General features: G+C 30.8%; 1 protein-coding gene and 1 pseudogene across 2 annotated transcripts in view; one reads left to right on the forward strand and one right to left on the reverse strand.

Annotated features, from left to right (window-relative positions):
* The window catches only part of LOC143069539 (uncharacterized), a 46,957-nt gene extending 32,485 nt beyond the window's left edge, over positions 1 to 14,472 (reverse strand). The window contains exon 1 of one of the 2 annotated variants that reach the window (XM_076244224.1): positions 14,290 to 14,472. The gene's annotated coding sequence lies outside the window, so the exon portion shown is untranslated. Of the gene's footprint in view, positions 1 to 6,063; positions 6,191 to 14,289 lie in introns of those variants that run through there. The other variant, XM_076244225.1, reaches the window with a different exon arrangement.
* A 267-nt stretch (positions 14,473 to 14,739) lies between these two features.
* LOC143069540 (uncharacterized) lies at positions 14,740 to 22,563 on the forward strand (annotated as a pseudogene).
* The last annotated feature ends 565 nt before the right edge of the window (positions 22,564 to 23,128 follow it).

A 23,128-nucleotide genomic window follows, 5' to 3' on the forward strand; every position in this document is an offset into this window, starting at 1 on the left:
TATATCAAGATACGGTGGTACCTAAAACTACAGGGAGATAACTCTGTAAAATCAGCTGAACGTTTTAATTATGTTGTGTTGTTAAGGGGATATTAAGCTTTTCCATGATCAAAATTAGTGTTTGTCAAACTTTTATATAACCAGTGTATTTTTTCTGATAAAATGATTGGTTCAATTTTTTTGAAATTTTTATACTTTTATCAAAGGGTCAAAGTAAATACTTTGTAAAACTTTTACTGAAGGTGTTGGGTACCACATTAATGATAGATAAATACATACTGAGAAAAATAACAATTATGATTTATGTTTAAAGACTGGGGCTTCTCATAACCATTTTTTCTTCGTCCCTCCTTTTTTTTTTATCTAAACAAGTAACCGTACAATTAAAGTTTTCATACTGGACATTATTATTTATTTAACAAAGGATTTGTAAAGGAGATAATATTATTGATTCGTATAATTTAACTTATTTGATTTGTTCAGGGATAGTCACGTGTAAAACTATATTTTTACAAGATAGAGAGAAAACGGCGGATATCAAAAAGCATATTGCACAGCAAAAAAGCATATTGCACAGCAAAAAAGCATATTGCACGGTAATTTTTTAGGAAACCTAAAAACCGATATACTTTGTGACGTCATGATATGATTTTCATGATATTATTACAAGTTTTATAAAAAAATATCTATTATCGATTATTTAGAGAAAAAAATCTTCAAATACATAAGATGTCACAAAAAAAAAACACAAAAAAAGTAAATAAAATCACAATTTCTATGTTGGTTCGTCCTCAGTCAATATACTTCTTTCAGTTCAATATATTCTTGTAACGACCTCATACAAAGGTTGTTATATGTAATGTGAGTGTCACATGAATAACTCTACCTTTATCATGAAATTCTAAGTAATTATAATGAAAGTATAACCTCTAACCAAAATTAGAAAGATACACTTCTTACAGAATGTGTTATCACTCACAATGATGAATCTTTTCTTGCAACTTTTCAATAGATCTTTTTTCAATTAATTCGGAGTGACAAACACCGGCAAAATTTGTTCGGACTCGATGGTATCTAAAATCCGGCACAATGACGGAACATCAATTGACAGAAGAAAGATAGGTTTCTCCTTATTTTCTTATTTTTTCTATGATATCGAAGAATATATATACATATACAACTATTTTCTATTGTGATATGCAATATTTTCTACAACCATTCTATATAAACGGAGAAATAAGTAAAAATGCACGCCAAAATGACGAATTGAGTGAACCTTGCCTCGAAATTGTTTAATTTCTTGTTAAATTGTTCACATTGTACGGAAAGAAAGGTACGGGAAGATAGATACTGACACGGAGATTGCAAAACTTGTTTTTATGAACATCTCAATACTTGTATTTCTGAGAATGGAACGCAGAAATGGGTCATGTCAAAATGGAACTGGCCGGTTTCGTCAATGTTTACCTCCCGGTTTGGTCATAGAGTTCACAATGCATAACCCGGTTTGGTCAAATAAAAAAAAATCATAATTGCATTGCATTATAATTGATAATTTAACTTCAGTGTTAAAAAGGGAGTTTTGTGACCGGGTCGTTGGGAAACAAGTTCTTTCAACGGCTTATTATGTATATGATTAGTCTCAGATTCAAATAAATAATCAGCAAACACTAGAATTCCTACTCTTAAAGAACACAAATAATTTTAATTTTACTTTGCATTCAAAAAATTTTAACAGCAGCATAGATAGAAATGAAGGGTTTAACGCAAATTGAGGTTAAAGCTCTCAAATATGCGTTTTCTATATGAACTATGGAAAATATGTTTCAACTAGAAATTAGAGTTAAACTTTTACACACAATTGATATGTGATTTTCTCGTACGATAGGATGGACACCTTTATAAGTAATCTAATCATTCTATGTATGTTATCTTTTCTATGATCGTTAAAAAGAAATCTTCTTAAAGATAATCGTTGATGACAAATGTATATATGCATGCATAATCGACATCGAAAATGAATGTTTATAGGAAGAAAAGGATTACAACTACCATATGCATCAAAGTTGGCGTCCGGGGAGTGGGAGTGTAATCTATATGTCTTCTAGATTCGCTACTTATCTTATAAAGTGTATACCGAATTACAATATTGTAAGAAATAAGAAAACAGGGACACCCGCGAAATCGGATTATGTGAGTTTGATTATGTTTATTATAAACATTTTCATTGATATTTTGAAACAAGCGACACTAAGTGATTCGAATTCATAGCGTTTTGAACTATTTGTATAAAGCTGCATATGTCAAAAGTTAGAAGGTTTGACTGTAACATATACAAGTATGGAACACATATCTAACGATTTTTTTTCCCGTATTTGCCATATGTCCATTGCACTTCCTCTTGCACCTCATTTCTATATTATTTTTCCTTCGACCACAGACCTTCATCATAAATTGAATTGCGACCATTTAAGCATTTGTGACATGTCAGTGCGTACTCTTAAATATAAATAATATGTCTTTTTTTTTTATTATTGAAAAAAAATAACGCCAGTGAAGTTGTCTGCTATGTCCGATCCTGTTCGTGAAATTTGAAATTTTCAGTTGTTACACATTTTTTTTTTAAATTCAAGAACGGTGTAATTTTGTTTGAAATTCTTAATTGTTTTAGCTCACTTGACCCAACAGGAAAAGTATTTTTTTCATTACTTGACACCGGTCGACCGTCGTTCATTATCTTTCAATACAATTTTTTACATAAATGTTCACATCTAAAATTACTAGGCTGCATTTAACAAACCTTATTTAAAATCATATGTCTTTTTTAATTATAATAAAGGTATCTAGTTTTAAAAAGTTTACCGTGACCCCGCTTGTCAACCAAAATGGCCTTCATGGCTAAGAAATAAACAAAAGGGGGGGCATGCAAGTGCATGATGTCAATTATTTAAAAACAGCCGTAGACATAGACAATTCGAAAGGGCCAGATGATTATCTTCAAAATGTTGAGCTCTACCATTTGTCCATTTACTATAAAATTCTCACATAAGTTCTTTAAGGAGTTATTGCATTGCCCTTAAATGACGAATTTGAAGTTCTTTTTATCAATTTCTATCTATTATTTTTAAACAAATATATAAAAGTCATATAGCAAAAATGACTTTGGAAGTCAAGAAGATATACAAATAAATCGACTTGGCCGATATCCTAATACCACTTATTGACCTTTAATTAAGAGGTTTTTTTTTCATTTCATTGCGTTTTTACACGCCCGTCACAATTTTGACAGGACGTATTATTGTATACATCCGTCCGTCCGTCCGTCCGTCTGTCCTTCCTTCCGTCCATCCGTCCGTTCCTCCATCTATCATTCATTCTGTCCGTCCGTCTATCTATCCGTCTATCCTTCCGTCCAGCGTAAACATGTCGCACCGTAACTTGAGAACAGCTTATCTAGTTTTCATGCAACTTTGACATGGTCAAACGATCTGTAAATAGTTATCAAAGGTACCAGGATTATAATTTAGTACGCCAGACGCGCGTTTCGTCTACATAAGACTCATCAGTGACGCTCATATCAAAATATTTATAAAGCCAAACAAGTAAAAAGTTGAAGAGCATTGAGGATCCAAAAGTCCAAAAAGTTGTGCCAAATACGGCTAAGGTAATCTATGCCTGGGATAAGAAAATCCTTAGTTTTTCGGTTAATTCAAAGTTTTGTAAACAGGAAATTTATAAAATGACCACATTAATGATATTCATGTCAACGCCGAAGTGTTGACTACTGGGCTGGTGATACCCTCGGGGACGAAACGTCCACCAGCAGTGGCATCGACCCAGTGGTGTAAATAGTTATCAAAGGTACCAGGATTATAATTTAGTACGCCAGACGCGCGTTTCGTCTACATAAGACTCATCAGTGACGCTCATATCAAAATATTTATAAAGCCAAACAAGTAAAAAGTTGAAGAGCATTGAGGATCCAAAAGTCCAAAAAGTTGTGCCAAATACGGCTAAGGTAATCTATGCCTGGGATAAGAAAATCCTTAGTTTTTCGGTTAATTCAAAGTTTTGTAAACAGGAAATTTATAAAATGACCACATTAACCTTTTAGTGAAAATCAAATTAAATCTTTTTGAGTGTGTTTTTTTTAACATGTCGCGCCGTATCTCAAAACGATTTATCATTATTGCATCAAACTTCACACACTTCTTAATAATATAAATCTTAACTTCTGCATACTTTTTGGTGATGTTTAAAAAAAAAAATTATTAAGCGTTATTTTATAGGGTTTTTTTTGCTAAAAAAAAGCGGGGTCACATATTGCAATGCATCTCAAAACCTATATAAAAAAATATCCTAATGTTAATGTTAAAAATAAAAATTAGATATCAGTGTTTGCTATTGAGTATTTATATTCCATTTAAAATTAGTTTGAAGATCAGTGAAATAGCCTTTCATCAGGAAAATGAGTAGTACTATAATTACCTATGTAAATAAATGTAAACACGCCAAGTTTACTTTATAATAAATATGTATTTAAATTCTTTCGAAAGACAATGTTCAGATCCGTGTTAACGTTGCTTTTCATAAATTGTTGGTTTTAAAAAAATATAAAAAAAACGGGTGATATATATAGACGAAACAAATAGATTGTGCGGAAACAACAATGACGAAACCGGTGTATTTTAATTTGACATGACCCATTTCTTTCGTGCCATACACAGAAATACAAGCATTGAGATGCTCTTAATGACTAGTTTTGCAATCTCCGTGTCAATATCTATCTTCCCGTACCTTTCTTTCCGTACAATGTGAACAATTTAACGAGAAATTAAACAATTTCGAGGCAAGGTTCACTCACTTCGTCATTTTGGCGTGCATTTTTACTTATTTCTTCGTTATTATAGAACGGTTGTAGAAAATATTGCATATAACAATAGAAAATAGTTGAAAATGTATATATATTCTTCGATATCATAGAAAAAATAAGAAAATAAGGAGAAACCTATCTTTCTTCTGTCAATTGATGTTCCGTCATTGTGCGGGATGTTAGATACCATCGAGTCCGATCAAATTTTGCCGGTGTGGTTTAGACACAGTGTAGGTGATTGAAAAATAAAACGGTTCTCTGCGTATTTTAGATATTTGCAATATAATAGGTTTAAATGTCACCATATGTTAAGCACGTTTGTAAATTTCAATAGAACCATTCGCTAGTACTTTTAAAACATCAAGTCAATATTTCTATTATGTAAAGTGTATTTTAGTAATTTATTTTCATCTATTAATTTTCAATATAGTAATATGTATTTTGAAAGTCGAAATTCACTTTATGCATACAATACGTCCACAATTGCTGTAATAACTTATATTTGCAATGAAATTTACCCACTATGCAATTAAACGTTTTATTATGTAAATGCCATTATCTTTAACTTATTTACCAATTGCAACACGACGGGTGCCACATCTGGAACAGATCTGATTTCCATTCCTGAGCAACAGTCAACTTTGACACAGCGGTTTTTGGTGGGGTTTATGTAGCTCAGTCTTACGTTTACTAGGTTGACTGTTGGCTGTTAATTGTCATGGTAAAATACAGGGTGTATTTAAATGCTGAATAATTTACACTGGTATATTTGAAACCATAAAGTTTGTCGTAGATTTTATTTTAAAGTCATTTATTAGTGTCATAATCATGTAAAAGATCAAGATATGAACCAGCTCTTTAGGTTTTGGAATTATCATAAAATGTTGACCTGTCTTTCTAAAATTAGTAGTTTCATTGTCTTAATAATATGCTGATAACAACACATGGAACAGTTACAACAATTAAGATTAAAACGATTATTAGTTGCTGTCAGTCTATGCTTACTAGATCTAATGTCTAATGAATATTATTGCTAAAAACAAATAATAAGATTTCATTAAAAACTTTTCGTTTACTCTATTTATTGAACATTTTCTATTCAATAGAGAGACAAACAGACAGCATACTTATACATATAACTTGTCGATAGAAAATAGAGATCAAGATAAATCATCTATAATATCACTTACCTAGCTTCTGTATTTGTCGGACATTATGTAAATGAAACCGATATATCTAAATATGAATACTGCATACGGATTGAGACCATAACACAAATATAAACTGTATCAAATCACAAATTCCTACACATTAGTTCATTCCTTTTTAATTTGAACTTGCATATCAAATGATGTCTAAAGGTTCATTGGAACATTTTATTTATCACCTTTGCATCAGGTGCTTCTAGCTCATTTAAAAATATTATTGTTCTCTTATAAATGAAATAACTTCCTTGTGTTTTGTACTTATATAAATACGATTCTATGGGCCGGTAAAGTAATAATAAATAGGTCCGACCCTGTATCTGACAATAACTATTTAAAGAAATCATAAATATCAAATTATCTTTACATCTCTATGTGAACAAAACACTTTACAAATATAATATTAAATACCATGTGGGCCATGACGAGATCGAGTTTCGGGAAGTACAAACACAAATATTTGCCGTAAAAACCGGTTTTACCTTTGTCCAACCTATATTTAAACTTTTTCGACTTATTTTGCGATTTTCGGAAACGTTTAAACGAATAAACACTGTGACCCGTTTATCGATTTAAATCTTTAATATAATGAACCGACAACATATTTCTTTAGGAAATTTGAAAGTGGAGATTTGATTATTTCAGAAAAATTAAAGTATGTTTTTCGTTTTTTGTTTGTTGTTCTTTATGTGTAATACGAACAAATCATGGTACGTCACATCCGGTTGTATACGAAAATAGGTCGGAAAAAAAATATTCCCTTGAATTTGACAGTTGTCGGTAATTAATCTTACATTTTATTGCAGTAAAATATTTCTGTGTCATAAACATACTGTCTTGGGTATTTCAAAGCACTATTATTTTTTTTTATTTGGGGTTTCTATAGAATATATTGGAAACTTGAGGTTACATGGTTCCTAATTCTTGTACTCAGGTTAAATAAGGGGAGACATTTGATTGGTTAACTTCCATGATGGTTATTTTCTTATATGCAATGAAATGTTATGTGAATTTGTTTCTATAGTACTGGACAGGATTAAACTCTACTTATGCCAAATGGGACAGGATAAACCTTTACTCATGCCAAGCATTTCTTTATTTGAAACAAAGATAAATTCTGCACATTTTTTTGAAAAGTGCTAATTTAAAGAAGACTAATAGGGGAAATTCAATGGTAGAATTACACCTAATATGGGAAGCTTTGTATGCACCTTTGACCTTGTAAGTACTCTCATTTGTTAAAATTTATTGCTACTTAAGTGAAATATTACTAAAATTGAGACATTTTGAGTGGATATAGTCTCCAAAACACATTTTAAGAGAAAATTTCCTTGAAATGGACTCTACCATGAATATTCAGTTGACAGAACAACCTATACTTAGTGTTTTTGGGAGCTTTTTCTCGAATCCCCAAAAAGTTGAAAGCGCCAAATAAAGTACGAAGTTGAATGGCATTGAGAACCAAAATTCCTCAAAGTTTTGCCAAATACAGCTTTTCCTGAGGTAGAAAAGCTTATAAAATAATAGGTATAAAATTAAGGATAGAAATGCATACCGACAAAGATAAAAATTACGAGTTATTTATAAAAATGGGGTCTCCTCTTAATCATTATGCTCATTGGCCAACTATCTTATGTAAAACAGTTATCAAATTGAAGTTTGCATACTGGAGATTTTAATTGTGTTATCTGCCGATTTGTAAATTAGATAATATATATTATTCAAGTTACCCCAGAATAACTGTTATTTAATCGTGAAATTTTGTGTTATTATAATAAGAATATAAAATGTATAAAACTAGAAGCCAATATCTAATGAACTTACATTTAGAAAGTAAAATCACAAAAATACTGAACTCAGAGGAAAATCCAATCGTAAAGTTCATAATCACAATGCAAAATCAAATGACAAAACCCCTAAAAAACGGATGGACAAAAACTGTCATATTCCTGACTTGGTACAGGCATTTTCAAATGTAGAAAATGGTGGATTAAACCTGGTTTAATTGCGCTAAACCTCTCACTTTGTTGATAGTCTCATCAAGTTCTGTTATATTTACAATGATGCGTGAACTAAACAAACATAATAAATAATATAGTCAAAATATGGGTACAGCAGTCATCTTCGTGTAACAATTTTAAAACGAACAATTTAACAGAACACAAAAACATCTATCTACAAACACATTTTTTGATTCACGTGCCGGACGTCAGAAAATCATATACGTCACATATTTTTGTCGTTCAATGTTTATACAAACAATTTTAAAATTCACATGGGCAATGTTAGCAGACAGGGTTAAAACATCAAAAGTATGTAAGAACTAATTTCAGAAATAGACCGAGATTTAAAATAGTTCAAAAGTTATATAGAATGTTAAATAAATCATAACGATGACTCATTTCGGCAAAATAATTTTCTTGCAAATTGCCAATGCATCTTTTAAAAAGTGACACTGTTTTGTGTTTGTTTCTCTCAGTTTACGTGAAGTATGTCCAGTGCACGATGTTTTGTCGATATTGTCAACATCGTAATGTCAACTTCATAGTGTCGTTATTTTTGTTAACATTGTATCCTATCTTTATGTTCTGTACCTTTGTGTTTACATTGTTCACATTGTCTATTCGTGATGTTAACAATGTCGTTTCAACATCGTGTTTATGTTGTATATCGACTCTATAACTTTCTGTTTACATCGGTGACAACGTATACATCGTGATGTTGACAATATCGTTTTTACAATGTCAACATTGTATAGATGTTGTGACCCAAGTCTTTACTTTTGTGTTTACATCGTTCACATCTTATACATCGTGATGTTGACAATATCGTTTTTACATTTTCAACATTGTATAAATGTTGTGAACCAAGTCCTAATCTTTGTGTTGACATCGTTCACATCGTATACATCGTGATGTTAGCAATATCGTGTCAACATCGTGTTTTTGTTAAATATAGAGTCCATACCTTCCTGTTTACATCGTTCACATTGAATACATCGTGATGTTGACAATATCGTTTTTACATCGTCAACATCGTATAGATGTTGTGAACCAAGTCTTTACCTTTGTGTTTACATCGAACCCATCATATACATCGCAATGTTGACAATATCGTGTCAACATCGTTTTTTTTGTTGAATATAGAGTCCATACCCTTCTGTTTACATCGTTCACATCGCATTCATCGCAATGTTGACAATATCGTGTCAACATCGTGTTTATGTTGTATATCGACTCTATAACTTTCTGTTTACATCGTTAACATCGTTTACATCGTGATGTTGACAATATCGTTTATACATCATTTACATCGTCAACATCGTATAAATAAAATGTACCAAGTCTATACCTTTGTATTTACATCGTTCACATCGTATACATTGTGATGTTGACAATATAAAAAAAAGCATTTTTATGTTTTTAACAACAAATCTTTTTAAAAAAATGTGATGTTATAGCTCTGAAACAGTGTCAACATAGTTTATATGGCGATGTTAACAATGTAAACACACAATCTTTTTAACATTATATACATCACGATGTTTACGATGTCAACGATGAAAACACTATATAATAGACAATGTAAACGATGTTGACACAACATCGTGTTAACATTGTACACATCGCGATGTTAACGATGGCAACGATGTAAACAATCTATAAGAGTTAAGACAATGTAAACGATGTTGACACAACATCGTATTAACATTGTATACCTCGCGATAATAACGATGTCAACAATGTAAACAATATATAAGGGTTCAAACAATGTATACAATGTTGACACAACATCGTGTTAACATTGTATACATCGCGATGTTAACTCTGTCAACGATGTAAATAATATATAAGGGTTGAACCAATGTATACGATGTTGACACAACATCGTGTTAACATTGTATACATCGCGATGTTAACGATGTCAACGATGTTAACAATATATAAGGGTTGAAACAATGTAAACAATGTTGACACAATATCGTGTTAACATTGTAGATATTGCGATGTCTACAATATTGATTAATCATCGTGCACTGGACATGAATGGTTTACATCTGTGACCCGGATTTGTTTTTTCTCTATCGATTAATGACATTTGAACAGCGGTATACTACTGTTGCCTTTATCTATATACTTTCTGACCAAAAAATCAAATGGCTATCACCTTATGATAATCAGTTTAAAATATAATGTCAACTTAATTTTAGTGTGTTTGGAAATTTCAATGAAACCGTTCGCTAGTACATTTAAAAAATCAAGTCAATATTCAATGATGTTAAATTTGTTTGAGAATTTTATTTCAATCGATTAATTTGCTTTATATTAATGGTACACAGTATGGCTGCTGTTCACCAGGTGTATGAACGAACATAAAATAGACACGATTCACTCTATTGAATGAACGAGTAATCACAGGGAGACTGGACCTACTTTGTTCCTCCTTGTACGGAGTGTAATTAGAAAAAGTGATACGCAAATATGCATGTATTTGATTGGTTCATTTAGCATCATCAGAGGATATTACGAAATTTCCATTGGCTATTTGATAGGTCACTGATAATTTTTAAAAGGTTTACAAGGGGCATTATAGCTACGAGTCATTTAACATTTTTTAATATGATTGTTTTTAATCAATCATTAATGAAAGTGAAATAGTAAAATAATAATAAGCTTTTAGAAGCAAGTATGGTTCAATTTTGTCAAAAGAAACTAAAACATATTGATGATGAATGTTTCCCTTGCAAGTTAATAATTCGACCTCATTGAATTCTTATTCATGTGAACTTCAATTTAAACTCGTAACTAGAGATGGATAACGCACGCATCGTCAATATTGTAAAGTGAAACAAAGGTGAATCCTTTGACTGACTTATTCGATCCACAAAAAAACCATTCTTATACAGGTAAAAACGATGATTTACAACTATTTCTAATCAATACTATGAAATTAAATAGACCTAGAAAAATCCAATTGCACGAGTTTGCTTAATTTATTTACTTATATTTATATTTATATCCCTTATATGGCCATCGCAGGTTTTCGGATGTAAACTCGATAGTTAATTAGATGGCGTCTTCACTAAAATACACACACAACGAAGCTGCATATTATTGAGGCCATGACCTGTAAATTGTTTATTTTTAACTTTGATAATTTGGATTAATGTTTTCCATTGTTATCAATCAAATATGAGAATTTGAGTCACATCGGTTAAAATGAATTTGACAACTATTGCCCCTTAAAGACGATGTACAATTCGTATGTGCAAACGCACATATGTGATTCCTTCCATTATATACAAAACACTCACATTTTTCACCTGAAAATCTTCACTTCGTCAAATTTTATTACATCTTGAAGCGTACATAACGTTTTAAAATGTCTGATTTAAAAGTTTGATATCGGATCAGGAAATATGTCGTTATATTGGTTAGTGTAAAAGACTAAATCAACGATTCTGATATATATATATTCAATATATTGAAAGTGTTGACCATAAGTGAAATATTTTTAACACTTGTTTGAATAGGATTTTGCTAGATATCAACTCTCCTTATTTAAATTAAATAATCATGTTTGTATCAAAAGATATTTTAGTTTATTTAGTCTCCAACCAAAATGTAAGACATGGTCACGACTATGCAAACCAGTATATTTCTGATCCTACAACATCGATCCGTTGAGTTGAGTATATGCATTTTCAAAAAAATGAGAACGATACAACAGATACGATACACTTTAATGTGAAATGTGCCTCGTAAAAATACGTTTTTTGTCGTCGCTAAATTTTAAATCGAAGGTTTTTTTTTCGACGAATACTTCCTGCAAACATGAGTGGTATTTATATAAGAAATTGGCAAGTTTGTTGAACATTTTATGATAAGATGAAATATTAAGATACGGATTTATAAATATATAAGGATGCGAATATATAAATATATTAAGTTAAAGTGGTACCAAATACTACAGGGAGATAACTCTGTTAAATCAGCTGAAAGTTTAATTACGTTGTGTTGGTAAGGGAATATTTAGCTTTTCCATGATCAAAATTAGTGTTTGTCAAACTGCTATATAAAATGATTGGTTCAAATTTTTTTTCAATTTTTTATATTTTTGTCAAAAGATCAAACTTAACGAAAGTAAAATAATAGAAACAGCAATAAATGACAACCACTCATTTTAGGCGCCCTGACATGGGACACCACTCATTGATAGAGCTCTGACTTGGGACAGACACTTTTAAAATGAAACTTGTTTGAAGGTGACAAGATGACAACCCCTAATATAGAAATGTGGCATAGCAGCACAGCACAAGAACAAACTATGAAAATCAGTTGAATAGGGCTGAACTCATGAGATCTTTACAAATTATCTTCTTTTTTTATAAAACAAAAAATGCAGATAGGACGTGGATTGGTATAAACATATCCCTAAAAACAAAAGATTAAAATTACAGTTCTGAGATTACTTGCAGTTTCTAACAGCTAGTTCAAAGCTAAAAAACAACTAATAAAAAAATAATGTATCGGCAAGTAAGATATCTATCAGTACACATCAAACATTCAATGGATTTCTTGTAAAAACGCTATTTACAATCAAGAAACCATAACCATATACAATGCCAAAAGACATATTGCAGTACCATGCATTATACTTGGTGAAAGTATATACGTGTACAACAATAATATAAATTATAAAATGTTATTCAAAGAATTAATTACAGTGTTCAATTGTTAGCCTTAAAGAATTTGGCTTCAGAAACAATTTTTGGTTGCGTACGCGCGAACGCAGGTGTATGCGCGAACATTAAATTGACAAACATCATTCTTTTATCACCATATACAAATATCTCAGACTGATCTGTTTGTCTGTTTCTACTGTAATATAATAACACGCATTCATCCTTCGGATTCCATCTTAAACAACGGTTATTGTTCATGCTTCTGAAGAACTGAAGAAAACTTAATTTCAAGCAGCAGTAGTGGCTTAAAAATATGAAATCCCGAGGTCCCGAATTAAAAATAAAATCCCGACATCCAGAACATCGAAAAAAGAAATCCCGGATCCCAAAAGGGTCAATCCAGAAATCCCAAGCTTAAATAAACTCATCATAGATACCAGGACTAGTTTTAGTATATACGCCAGACGCGCGTTTCGTCTACAAAATACTCATCAGTGACGCTCGAATCCAAAAAAGTTAAAAAGGTCAAATAAATTGCGAAGTTGAAGAGCATTGAGAACCAAAATTCCTAAAAGTTTTGCCAAATACAGCTAAGGAAATCTATGCCTGAGGTAGAAAAGCCTTAGTATTTCAAAATAATCAAAAATTTGTAAAAACACCTGATCCCGACGTCCCCAAATAGGTCCTGCCCCTCCTACTGAATTACTCGCTTATCGTTAAATCTAAGATCATAATGATAAAATATAACCTTGTACACAAAACAAAACCAAATATGATTTACCTACAGTAAACTAGAATGTGTTACAATTATCAATGATGACTATTTTCGGCACAATACTTTTTCTTGCAAATTAAATAGATCCTATAACTGTGTTGAGTTTGCATTTGTTTACTACTTATGAATTACAACTTCCGTCAGCACTAGGTGACGTTTGTTTACTAGGCGACCGATAAACAAACGGTTGTCTCTGTGCTTTTAATAGTTTAAATGAAATAGGTTTATGTATCACCCTGACTTTAGTGTGTTTCTTAGTTTCAATGTAATCATTCAATAGTACATTTAAAAAAAATCAGGCCAATAATTTAATGATAATAAGTGTATTTAAGGAATTCATTTACATACTTCTTTAATTGATTTATTTGTATATTGGGCAGTTTGTTATCAATGTCATACAATTTGTTTTAATATGAAATACAAAGATGCAAATATATCAATATTGAAAATTAATGATAGATTAATGCATACAGAGAAAGATAATAATTATGAATTAAGTGTAAAGATGGGGCTCGTCTTAATCATTTGCTCTTAAGATTATTTAATTTGAACCGGTAATTATACATTCGTTTTTGCAAATTGAATTATTCATATTGAACATTCTTTTTTGTTTTATCAGCGGATTTGTTAATTAGATAATATATGTATGCCAGAGTCCCCAGATTAACCCTCATTGTATGGTGAAATTTTCTATTATTTTAATAAGAATACAAACTTGTACGAAAATGATAAGTAAATTTAATCTACTTACAGTTAAATATAATGTGTAATAAATCATTTTTACAAATGGATTTTTTGTAAAAGAAATCCAGAGCGACACTGTGTTGTGTTTGTTGACTAGGTGATCAAAAAACAAAATGGTTGTCTGCTTATGTTAGATATTTTTGAAAAATCAATATGTTTAAATGTCACCTTAATCTTTAGTGTATTTGAAATTTCAATGGAACCATTCTCTAGTACATTTAAAAAAATCAAGTCAATAGTTTAATGATTTTAAATGTATTTGAGAAGTTAAAGTTTGTTTTCAACGGTTAATTTATTATATACTAAAAGGAACACATGACAGCTGTTGTTAACCAGTTTCAACATGAAATTGATACCATTCATTCGTGTATTGAATAAATCAAGTTATTACAAGGAGACTGATGCTAGTGAGTTACTACCTTAAAGTCATAAGAAACCTCAAATCCAAAAAAAATTATGCATATGTTTTTTATACGTAAATAGATAGTTTTTATTATAAAACTTATGTCCACTACTTCTTTTTCAAGAAAATTCTTTAAATAGTCCACATTAAAAGGAAGTTTACTATATTTAATAGCTTGCTTCCAGCAAGCTATTCGCCGACATATTTTTTCCGTATGCAAAGTGACCTTTTATAATTAGCGTGACCTTATTCGTAAACATCCGATTATCGCAATACGCATGTGCGAAGGGAAAAACCAACATGACAGAGATGGATCATAAACGTGGTAGAAAATTTACTCTCACTGATACTGCCAAAAAAAGACACAAAATGGAGTCAAATGCAAGATGCAACATGTATAGGATATCTATTGGAAGTGAATATAGTCGATGGAACGAGCTGAAAGCTGCGCTTCGTTTGAAAACAAATGCCGAAGTAGCTAAGACTCTTCTAGACGTGTAAGTTTCAATCAGCTGTTCATTGCTGTTATTTTTCTGTTGAATATAGCTTCTTTTAAATAAAATGCATGACTTTTATTGAAGAAATAGATAAGTAACATATGTTTGAAGAATTAATTGTTTAAAAGGATTTGTTATTCACTGGTCAAACCGGTAAAATTTCCGATGTTGAATACATTTCATTTTTGTGGGTCTCGTTGAGGGAAAGCCATTAAATAGGGATGAACTTAGCAAAGTATATTGGAAACAAGTCGTAATTTTGCTAATCTAACATATTCATACGGTTTCTTTTTGGTTGATGATATATACTGTTTTATTTCTATTAAAAAACATAGATAAAAAAAATGCAGGTTAAGCCATATATTTGGTTAACATGAAACGAGGATTAAGCTTAATCCAAAATGATAATGAAGTCTTGTAAATTTTACTTTGAACATAGAAAGACATGCATCTGCATGTATGTTTTGCTTTGCCATTTGTCTCTGTGGTCTTCAGTACAGGAGTCTGTTCTCAATACTCTGCACAACCAAGGACATCTTTGGCACAACAAATTTATTTGTTTTGTCTGGCACACCACAATGTCATACATGTATATATATATATATGTATGTTCATTGTGCAATTGTAAAACAACATATACATACATGAATATCCATATAAATAGTTATAGTTTTAATATGTTTTGCTTATCCATTGTAATCATCATGAATGATGATTTAAATTGTGCTTTTAAAATTATTTTACTCCTTTCTAATTTTGTAATTGTAGGTACATTGAAAAATCAGTCTATCCTGCTGGGGCATGTTCTTCAACTCCTGAGAAAAAAAAACTGAAACAGACTCATTGCCCAATTATTTCAGATGTGTCTGCAATGTCTTCCTCAGACCATGAATGTGCAAAAGAGTAAGTCAACTTCATAAATAAAACTAACCTTGAGGTAGTAAACTTCAAAGCCATTTTTTTTTATTAGTATATGCACAGTTTAAATGTACCTTTCAAAAAATAAAACATACTCTATATAAATGAAGATGTGGCATGATAACTTAAATTTACTTGATGAGTCAACTATATTGTGCATGTACAATGTATTTAAAATGATGATAATGTCCAAACAAAAAAATGACATATGTAAATAACAACTTAAAAAACTTCACCATATACATGTATATAGTTATCATCTATATATAAATATCATTATGTATATATATATATATTTCTACTCCAAATTATAAGTCATGTAAATTCATAAACACATTCATACCAAACACCAAATATATAAAATATAATGTTAAAGATGAATTTCATTTCAGATAGAATTTATTGCATACTCTAATTTGTAGATTTGTTCTGATTATTTAAGAATGAAAAACTAAGTTTTCAATATATACATGTATATATATAGTTAATAAATTTATTTGTCACTAAACTTAGCACACATTTATTAATTTGTGCAAACATATAAATATTTCAACATGGCTTTTATGATTTTAGTAATGAACCCATGTCAGGAGGGGAAGAAATGGAAAATTATCAGGAAATAAAATTATTTCAGAAAAACAACAGTTTTGTAAATCCCTTTGAGTAAGTAAAAAAAACTTGTTTGAATAAGTTTAGAATACTGTACATACTTGTATAAATATTACCAACTTAAACAAGTGTCGTCCATGTTGTATGGTGTTTTTTTCATTTGATATTTGCTATTGCATGTTCAATTCATACAATTATTTTTTTACTTTTCTGTAAACAGGTTCATGTACCTGGTACATGTATTAATAAACCATAGATCACTATGGGATCTCATATATTTCTGAAGCCAATGTTTAAATTATTGTAATCCACTTATGGTGATGTTAAAGTCCACTTTCGCACTCACAGTCTGTTTTTCTTAAATTATATATTTTAACCTATTACAATATATGTTATTTAAAAATAGATATCGTATATCTGTATTCAAAGAGAAGTATGTAATGTATGCATGGCTAGTAAGCATACAATGTTGCAGTTGCCGAATCATTGCTCTCAAAGGAGGATTTTGTCAAAGGATTAGATGCTGTATTATCATTTAATCATGTTATTATTTACACATATGTCATGTTATAATTAAAATACAATAAAGAAATTGAAAGTTATTCTTTCACTATTATTTTTATTTCAGTCTAACAATTACAAATTCTGAAAAGAATTTGATATATGAACAGGAAGATGACAGTTTTTCGGATGATGAATACGTACCCAGTCTAGATTTAACTTTGAGGTAAGTTCAATTTCTTGCTCAGAATACATGTGTAAAATTTATATATAGGAATCACTATCTGGAGGTAACGATGTGCACCATTTATATATTTTCATGTATAAAAATTCTTAATGCTTCATATCTTGTATACATATACATGATATATGCCTCATGTTACAAAGAATTCATTGTTTTTGATAATTTGATAATCCAGGGGCTTTATAAACCCCTTTTGTGGGATAAATTTGGTTAATTCTATAGGAAATTTCTGAAGAATGACTGGACCCCCCCCCCTTTATAAAAAGCTATAGATCCCCAAAATGTATGGGTCATGACAAGATAAACATCAGGAGCTTGTAATTCAGTGGTTGTTGTTTGTTTATGTGTTACATATTTGTTTTTTGTTTATTTTTTGAAATAAATAAGGTCGTTAGTTTCCTCGTTTGAATTGTTTTACATTGTCTTATCGGGACCTTTTATAGCTGACTATGGGCTTTTCTCATTGTTGAAGGCCTTACAGTGACCTATAATTGTTAATGTTTGTGTCATTTTGGTATTTTGTGGATAGTTGTCTCATTGGCAATCATACCACATCTTCTTTTTATATGTCCATCGTACAAGATTAACCTTACCGTAACATGATTTTGCGGATCAATAATAACATTGTCTGATTATGTTCGTTGTTCATTTTACTATCAAGTATCATTTGAAATGTTTTGTTTTTTTTAATTTTTATAGTATAACTTTTATCCTTCAACACAAAATAACATATGGTCAGTAAAACACAACAGTCATTTCAGCGTGTGCACTTTTTAATTTCATTTAAGGCAAAATTCAGTATAGAACCTGTTTAGACTTACAAAGTCACACCAGTAAAAAAATTCTGCAATGGTAAATATATAGAAATGTCACATGAGAAACAAAGGAAATTATACCAAATAATTAAAACTGGTTGATAAGGAATGTTATGTTTAAAAATAGAATTGACAAAAAATTGGGTGTAAACATTTTTAAATGGAAAAAGCTACTAAATATGTACATGTTAATGTTATAAAATTTGTATAACTCTTTGATTGCAGAAAAGACCATGACCTTTTATTTGAGTTTGATAGTGACCTGGAGAGTGAGGAAGAAAAAGATAATGAAATAGATCCTGACCAGCCAGATGACGAGTTAGGTCCAGACTTTACACATGTTCAAACAGAGACAGATGTCAACGTCTTGTTAGAAGACACTCCTTTCCTGTTTTTTTTGCAGCAATTAAAACAGCTTGCTAACACTTCTGTCAATAAGATGTGTCCTGTGAAAGGATTTCAACAGTTCTTGTCAATAAAAACAGAAGTCATTTCGTCAGCATTATACTTGAAATGGGTAATGGCTGTTTTATATTTATTGCATACATGTATCATAGCGCTAAATAAAATATATATTCATAATCATGATAATTAGGTTGGAAATTATTTTAAATCATATATTGCAATTTTTGTGTAAATAAATTTTATTCATTTCTTTTACTTTTATATTATTAAATAGGATTAAGGCTATATGAAATTCATCTTGTCCATCTATTTATCAGTGACCCAAATTTATGGATTCATATATATATGAAAAACAGGTGTGCAATTGTAACTTATCATCTGCTAATGTGTTTCATCTGTCAGACACAATTGAATTGCGGGTTGTGGTATAGTTACATGTGCTAGTGTTCTTGTTTTTAATTTTGATAAATTTTTACTATTAACAGTGGTAAAGGGTAGGAGGGATCCTAATTTTGAAATCCTGGACCTAAACACATGAAATACCTAGGTCCCAAATGTAAAAAAAAATAAAATTACAACATCCCAATATTAAAAAAAAACACCATCCAAATCCTAAAAGGATCAATTCCAAAATATCTAGCCTAAACACACCTGATTAGGACGCCTCCCTCAGTAGTTTTTCCTGCCGTGAAACTTATTCAAATTACAAACATATTCAGATGTTGCTTATTTGATCACATGATATTCCCAATCTGTGTGTTACACCCTTGAAAATGAAATCCATTTTAAGTTCAATGTTTTATAATTTCAGATATGCACAAGGAACCACTTAGCCCACAGTTGGTGCTCACAGCCTATTCTGAATAGGAGACTTCACAGTGGAGACTTGTTGTTTTCCTCAGCCCTGTTACAGTCAGGAAGTAACTATCAAAAGATCAACCTGTTTGCAAAATTTCTGAAGCTTCCAATTCCGTCATCAGTTTCCTATTGTAAGATGCAAAGAACCTACCTGATTCCTACAATTGATGAAATTTGGAAAAAGGAACAAAATGAGCTTTTTGAACATTTTCATAATCAAGATCTTGTTGTGTTAGGTTAGTTCTAAATGTGAAAATACACAAAAAGATATATTGAGTTATTTGAGTATTCATGAAAGAGACAGCAAACCAACAAAATGAAAAAGTGAAAATATGTTAGAAGGTTTCTTTGAAAAAAACTTATAATCTCATTTATAGACAATTTTTTTTAAGGCTCCATTAATGGGCATTATGTTTTAGGCATGTTCATCTGTTTGATAGTCTTGTGTCTCAAGCTTTATGATAAACTTTTGGTCAAGGTAGTTTTTGAGGAAGTTGAAGTTCAATCAAACTTATTACACATGTTCCCTTTGATATCATCTTTCTAATTATAATGCAAAATTCAGTGGTTTTACCCGAATCTGAGTGTCCTTTGAATATAAATAATGATAGGGCGAGTAAAACATCCTTATACTATGGACTCACCCATGTTTATTTCCTAATAGCATGCGAAGATAGATGTTTTTCATAGTTATAAACACTGTTGGTGACCTTCTGCTGTTGTTTTTTATTTGGTCGGGTTGTTGTCTCTTTGAGACATTCCCCATTTCCATTCTCAATTTAATGGATAAATCATTGTGTCAATTGAAATGAAAATTCATTTCATTTTATTTATGTAAGATCCTGTCCATTTGATTAAAAATAACAACTGCTTTCAGGTGATGGGAGAATGGATAGTCCTGGTCATTCAGCCCAGTACTGTTCATACACCTTAATGGAAATGATATCTAAAAAGATCCTTTGCATTATAACCATGGACAAACGTATGACTGAGAGAAAGAGCACCAATCTTGAAAAGGCTTGTTTCAAGATTGGACTGCAATTCTTGCTAGACAAAGGAATGAAGATTATAGAAGTTGTAACAGATGCTCATATACAAGTCGAGGCTTTAATGAGTAAGTATTTTAATATGTAAGTTTATGTATCATTGTCATGTTCAATTGTTACCAGATGTTTTTAAATATAAACAGAATAAAGAGGCTTGCAATTTTATTATTCCATTTTCAGGGAGTATGATGTGGGATCATCCACCATGTAGTCAATGAACATGAATGGGCAGTCTCCTATACAGACACCGGGAGCAATACATGTCAGCATGGCCCTCTTTGTGATGACAGACAGAAAGGATGGTTGAAAGCAGGATCTCCAACTCATAACAGTTTAATTGAAATTGTGATGAACAAAAGGCTAATAAGCAAGATCCCTTACTACTTGAACTGCAGTTTAATATATAATTTTGCATGAAGATATAATGTTGGTGTAACTTTAAAACAGACCATCATTATCACGATTAAGTTAATATTAAAAAAACATTATTCTATACATTATAATTTGGAGCATGACAGCTTTACATATACATGATATATGAATGTTCAGTCTTCTATTTTGTGCCAAAATCTCATCAACTGCAAATATGTATAGAACATTGTTTTACAGTTTTGATGCATTGGGTGAGGTAATACTTCAACTCCATTAAAAAAAATATGACATTTGGACTACTTTATATTAAATTTCTAATGCAATGTTTTTAATACTGTTATTTTACCAATGAAGGAATAAAAAGTGGAATAGAAATGTTTTTGATTGTAATCTGTCTGTCATAAGCCTGGTCTTCATAAAACTTGCATTTTATTGTTCAAAAATGAGTTCACCTTCTTATTCAAATTTATCCTAATTTTAATTCTTTTATGTTTTAGAAGCACAGCTGGATTGGAAAATTTCCAAAATCTCATTTTAAAGTATGCTTCAAAACGACATTCTTACAACCCGCCATCATATAGGGCAAGAAATTTCTTGGCAGCATTAGACCATAATGCCAACTGTCAAAGAAATACGTTCTTGAACAAAGATGGGAGTACAAGGTACATACAAAAATCATTATGATATTGGTTTTAATCATTCATGTACATGAATTAAAATTCAGATTAAATTATGTAATATCTATAAATGAAAAGATAGGTCATTAATTATATACATTTAACAAACACTGCTATGCAAACACAAATATTCCATTAAACAATTTTTTTTAAACAAATATAACCCATGCACATTATAATTTTTTATTAGAATGTATGAGGTTACAGTATATCGAAATTTATGTGATTGGGGGAGGAGTATGGAAGGCAATAAGATTGATTATATTTGGGTGCTTTCTTTCCATATCTCTTTAATGAATTATAACTAAATAATATTTCCCCCCCGTAAAAAGTGCATGCATGTCTCTCGTTTGTTAAATAATACAATATTTAACAATATTTTGAATATACCTGATCATATTCTAACATATTTGTTTTCAGATACCAAAGATATTACAGCAAAAAAGGAGGTAGATGGTCTACATATGCTTTGAGGGAAGATAAAAACTATGAATATATAGAGTCAATAACGAAGGACATAGTCATGGCACGGATTCATGATCCAGTTGGAATGAACGGAAGAGTTGTGTTATCAAATGATGACCCAAGACGCATATCACCAACATTAGCACCAACACCACCACCACCAACATCTGAGCTAGTGGCTGAGAAGAAGTCCCGTTTTGTTAAGACTGAAGACCCTGACAAAACATTGGACTATGATTGGAGTTCTTGTTAACTTATATTTATCATTTTAATGTTATAATTTTTATTTATTAATTCAATGTATTAATTAGTAAAATGGCATTTGGAACCTTATGACTACAGTTATAACATTACTGTAGTCATTTTCATGGTCCATTTGTTTTTGCCATTAGGATTAATTACTTTTATTTTTGTCCCCTTCAAATGTACGTCCACCTTTATTTTACCACAACAAAGATCATGATCATTTTATCAGAAATGATAATTAATAAAAAAAAGAATTTAAAGAATCATCAAAAATATTAAATGGCAAAAGACACTAATTATAATCACAAATACTCAACTTCTTAAAAAAGACATGCAAGTTACAACATGGAATGAAATCTCATTTTAATGGATTATTGAAAAATGGTATGCTTTTGTGGTCAGTATAAAAAAGAAGATGTGGTATGATTTCCAATGAGACAACATTCCACAAGTGACCTAAATGACACAGAAATTAACAACAATAGGTCACAACACCACCCTCAACAATGAGCAGAGCCCATACTGCAAAGTCAAGTCCATATCTCAGATACTATAACCAGTACATCAACTATATTTTGGGTATGAAATGGGGTTGCAATGTATACATGTCCAACTGGCAGGTGTCATCTGAACTTGACACAATTATCATGGTTCATGAGTAAATGTTCAGTTTTACAGAGGAAGTTTGTCCCTTTAATACTATAAGCAAGAGTACTGTATTGGATGATGGAAGGATTTTAAAATATACATGTCTTTCTCACAAGGTTCATCTGATTTTCATGGTTCATTG

The sequence above is a fragment of the Mytilus galloprovincialis genome, chromosome 3, assembly GCF_965363235.1.
Source record: "Mytilus galloprovincialis chromosome 3, xbMytGall1.hap1.1, whole genome shotgun sequence".
NCBI classification, from domain to species: Eukaryota; Metazoa; Mollusca; class Bivalvia; order Mytilida; family Mytilidae; genus Mytilus; species Mytilus galloprovincialis.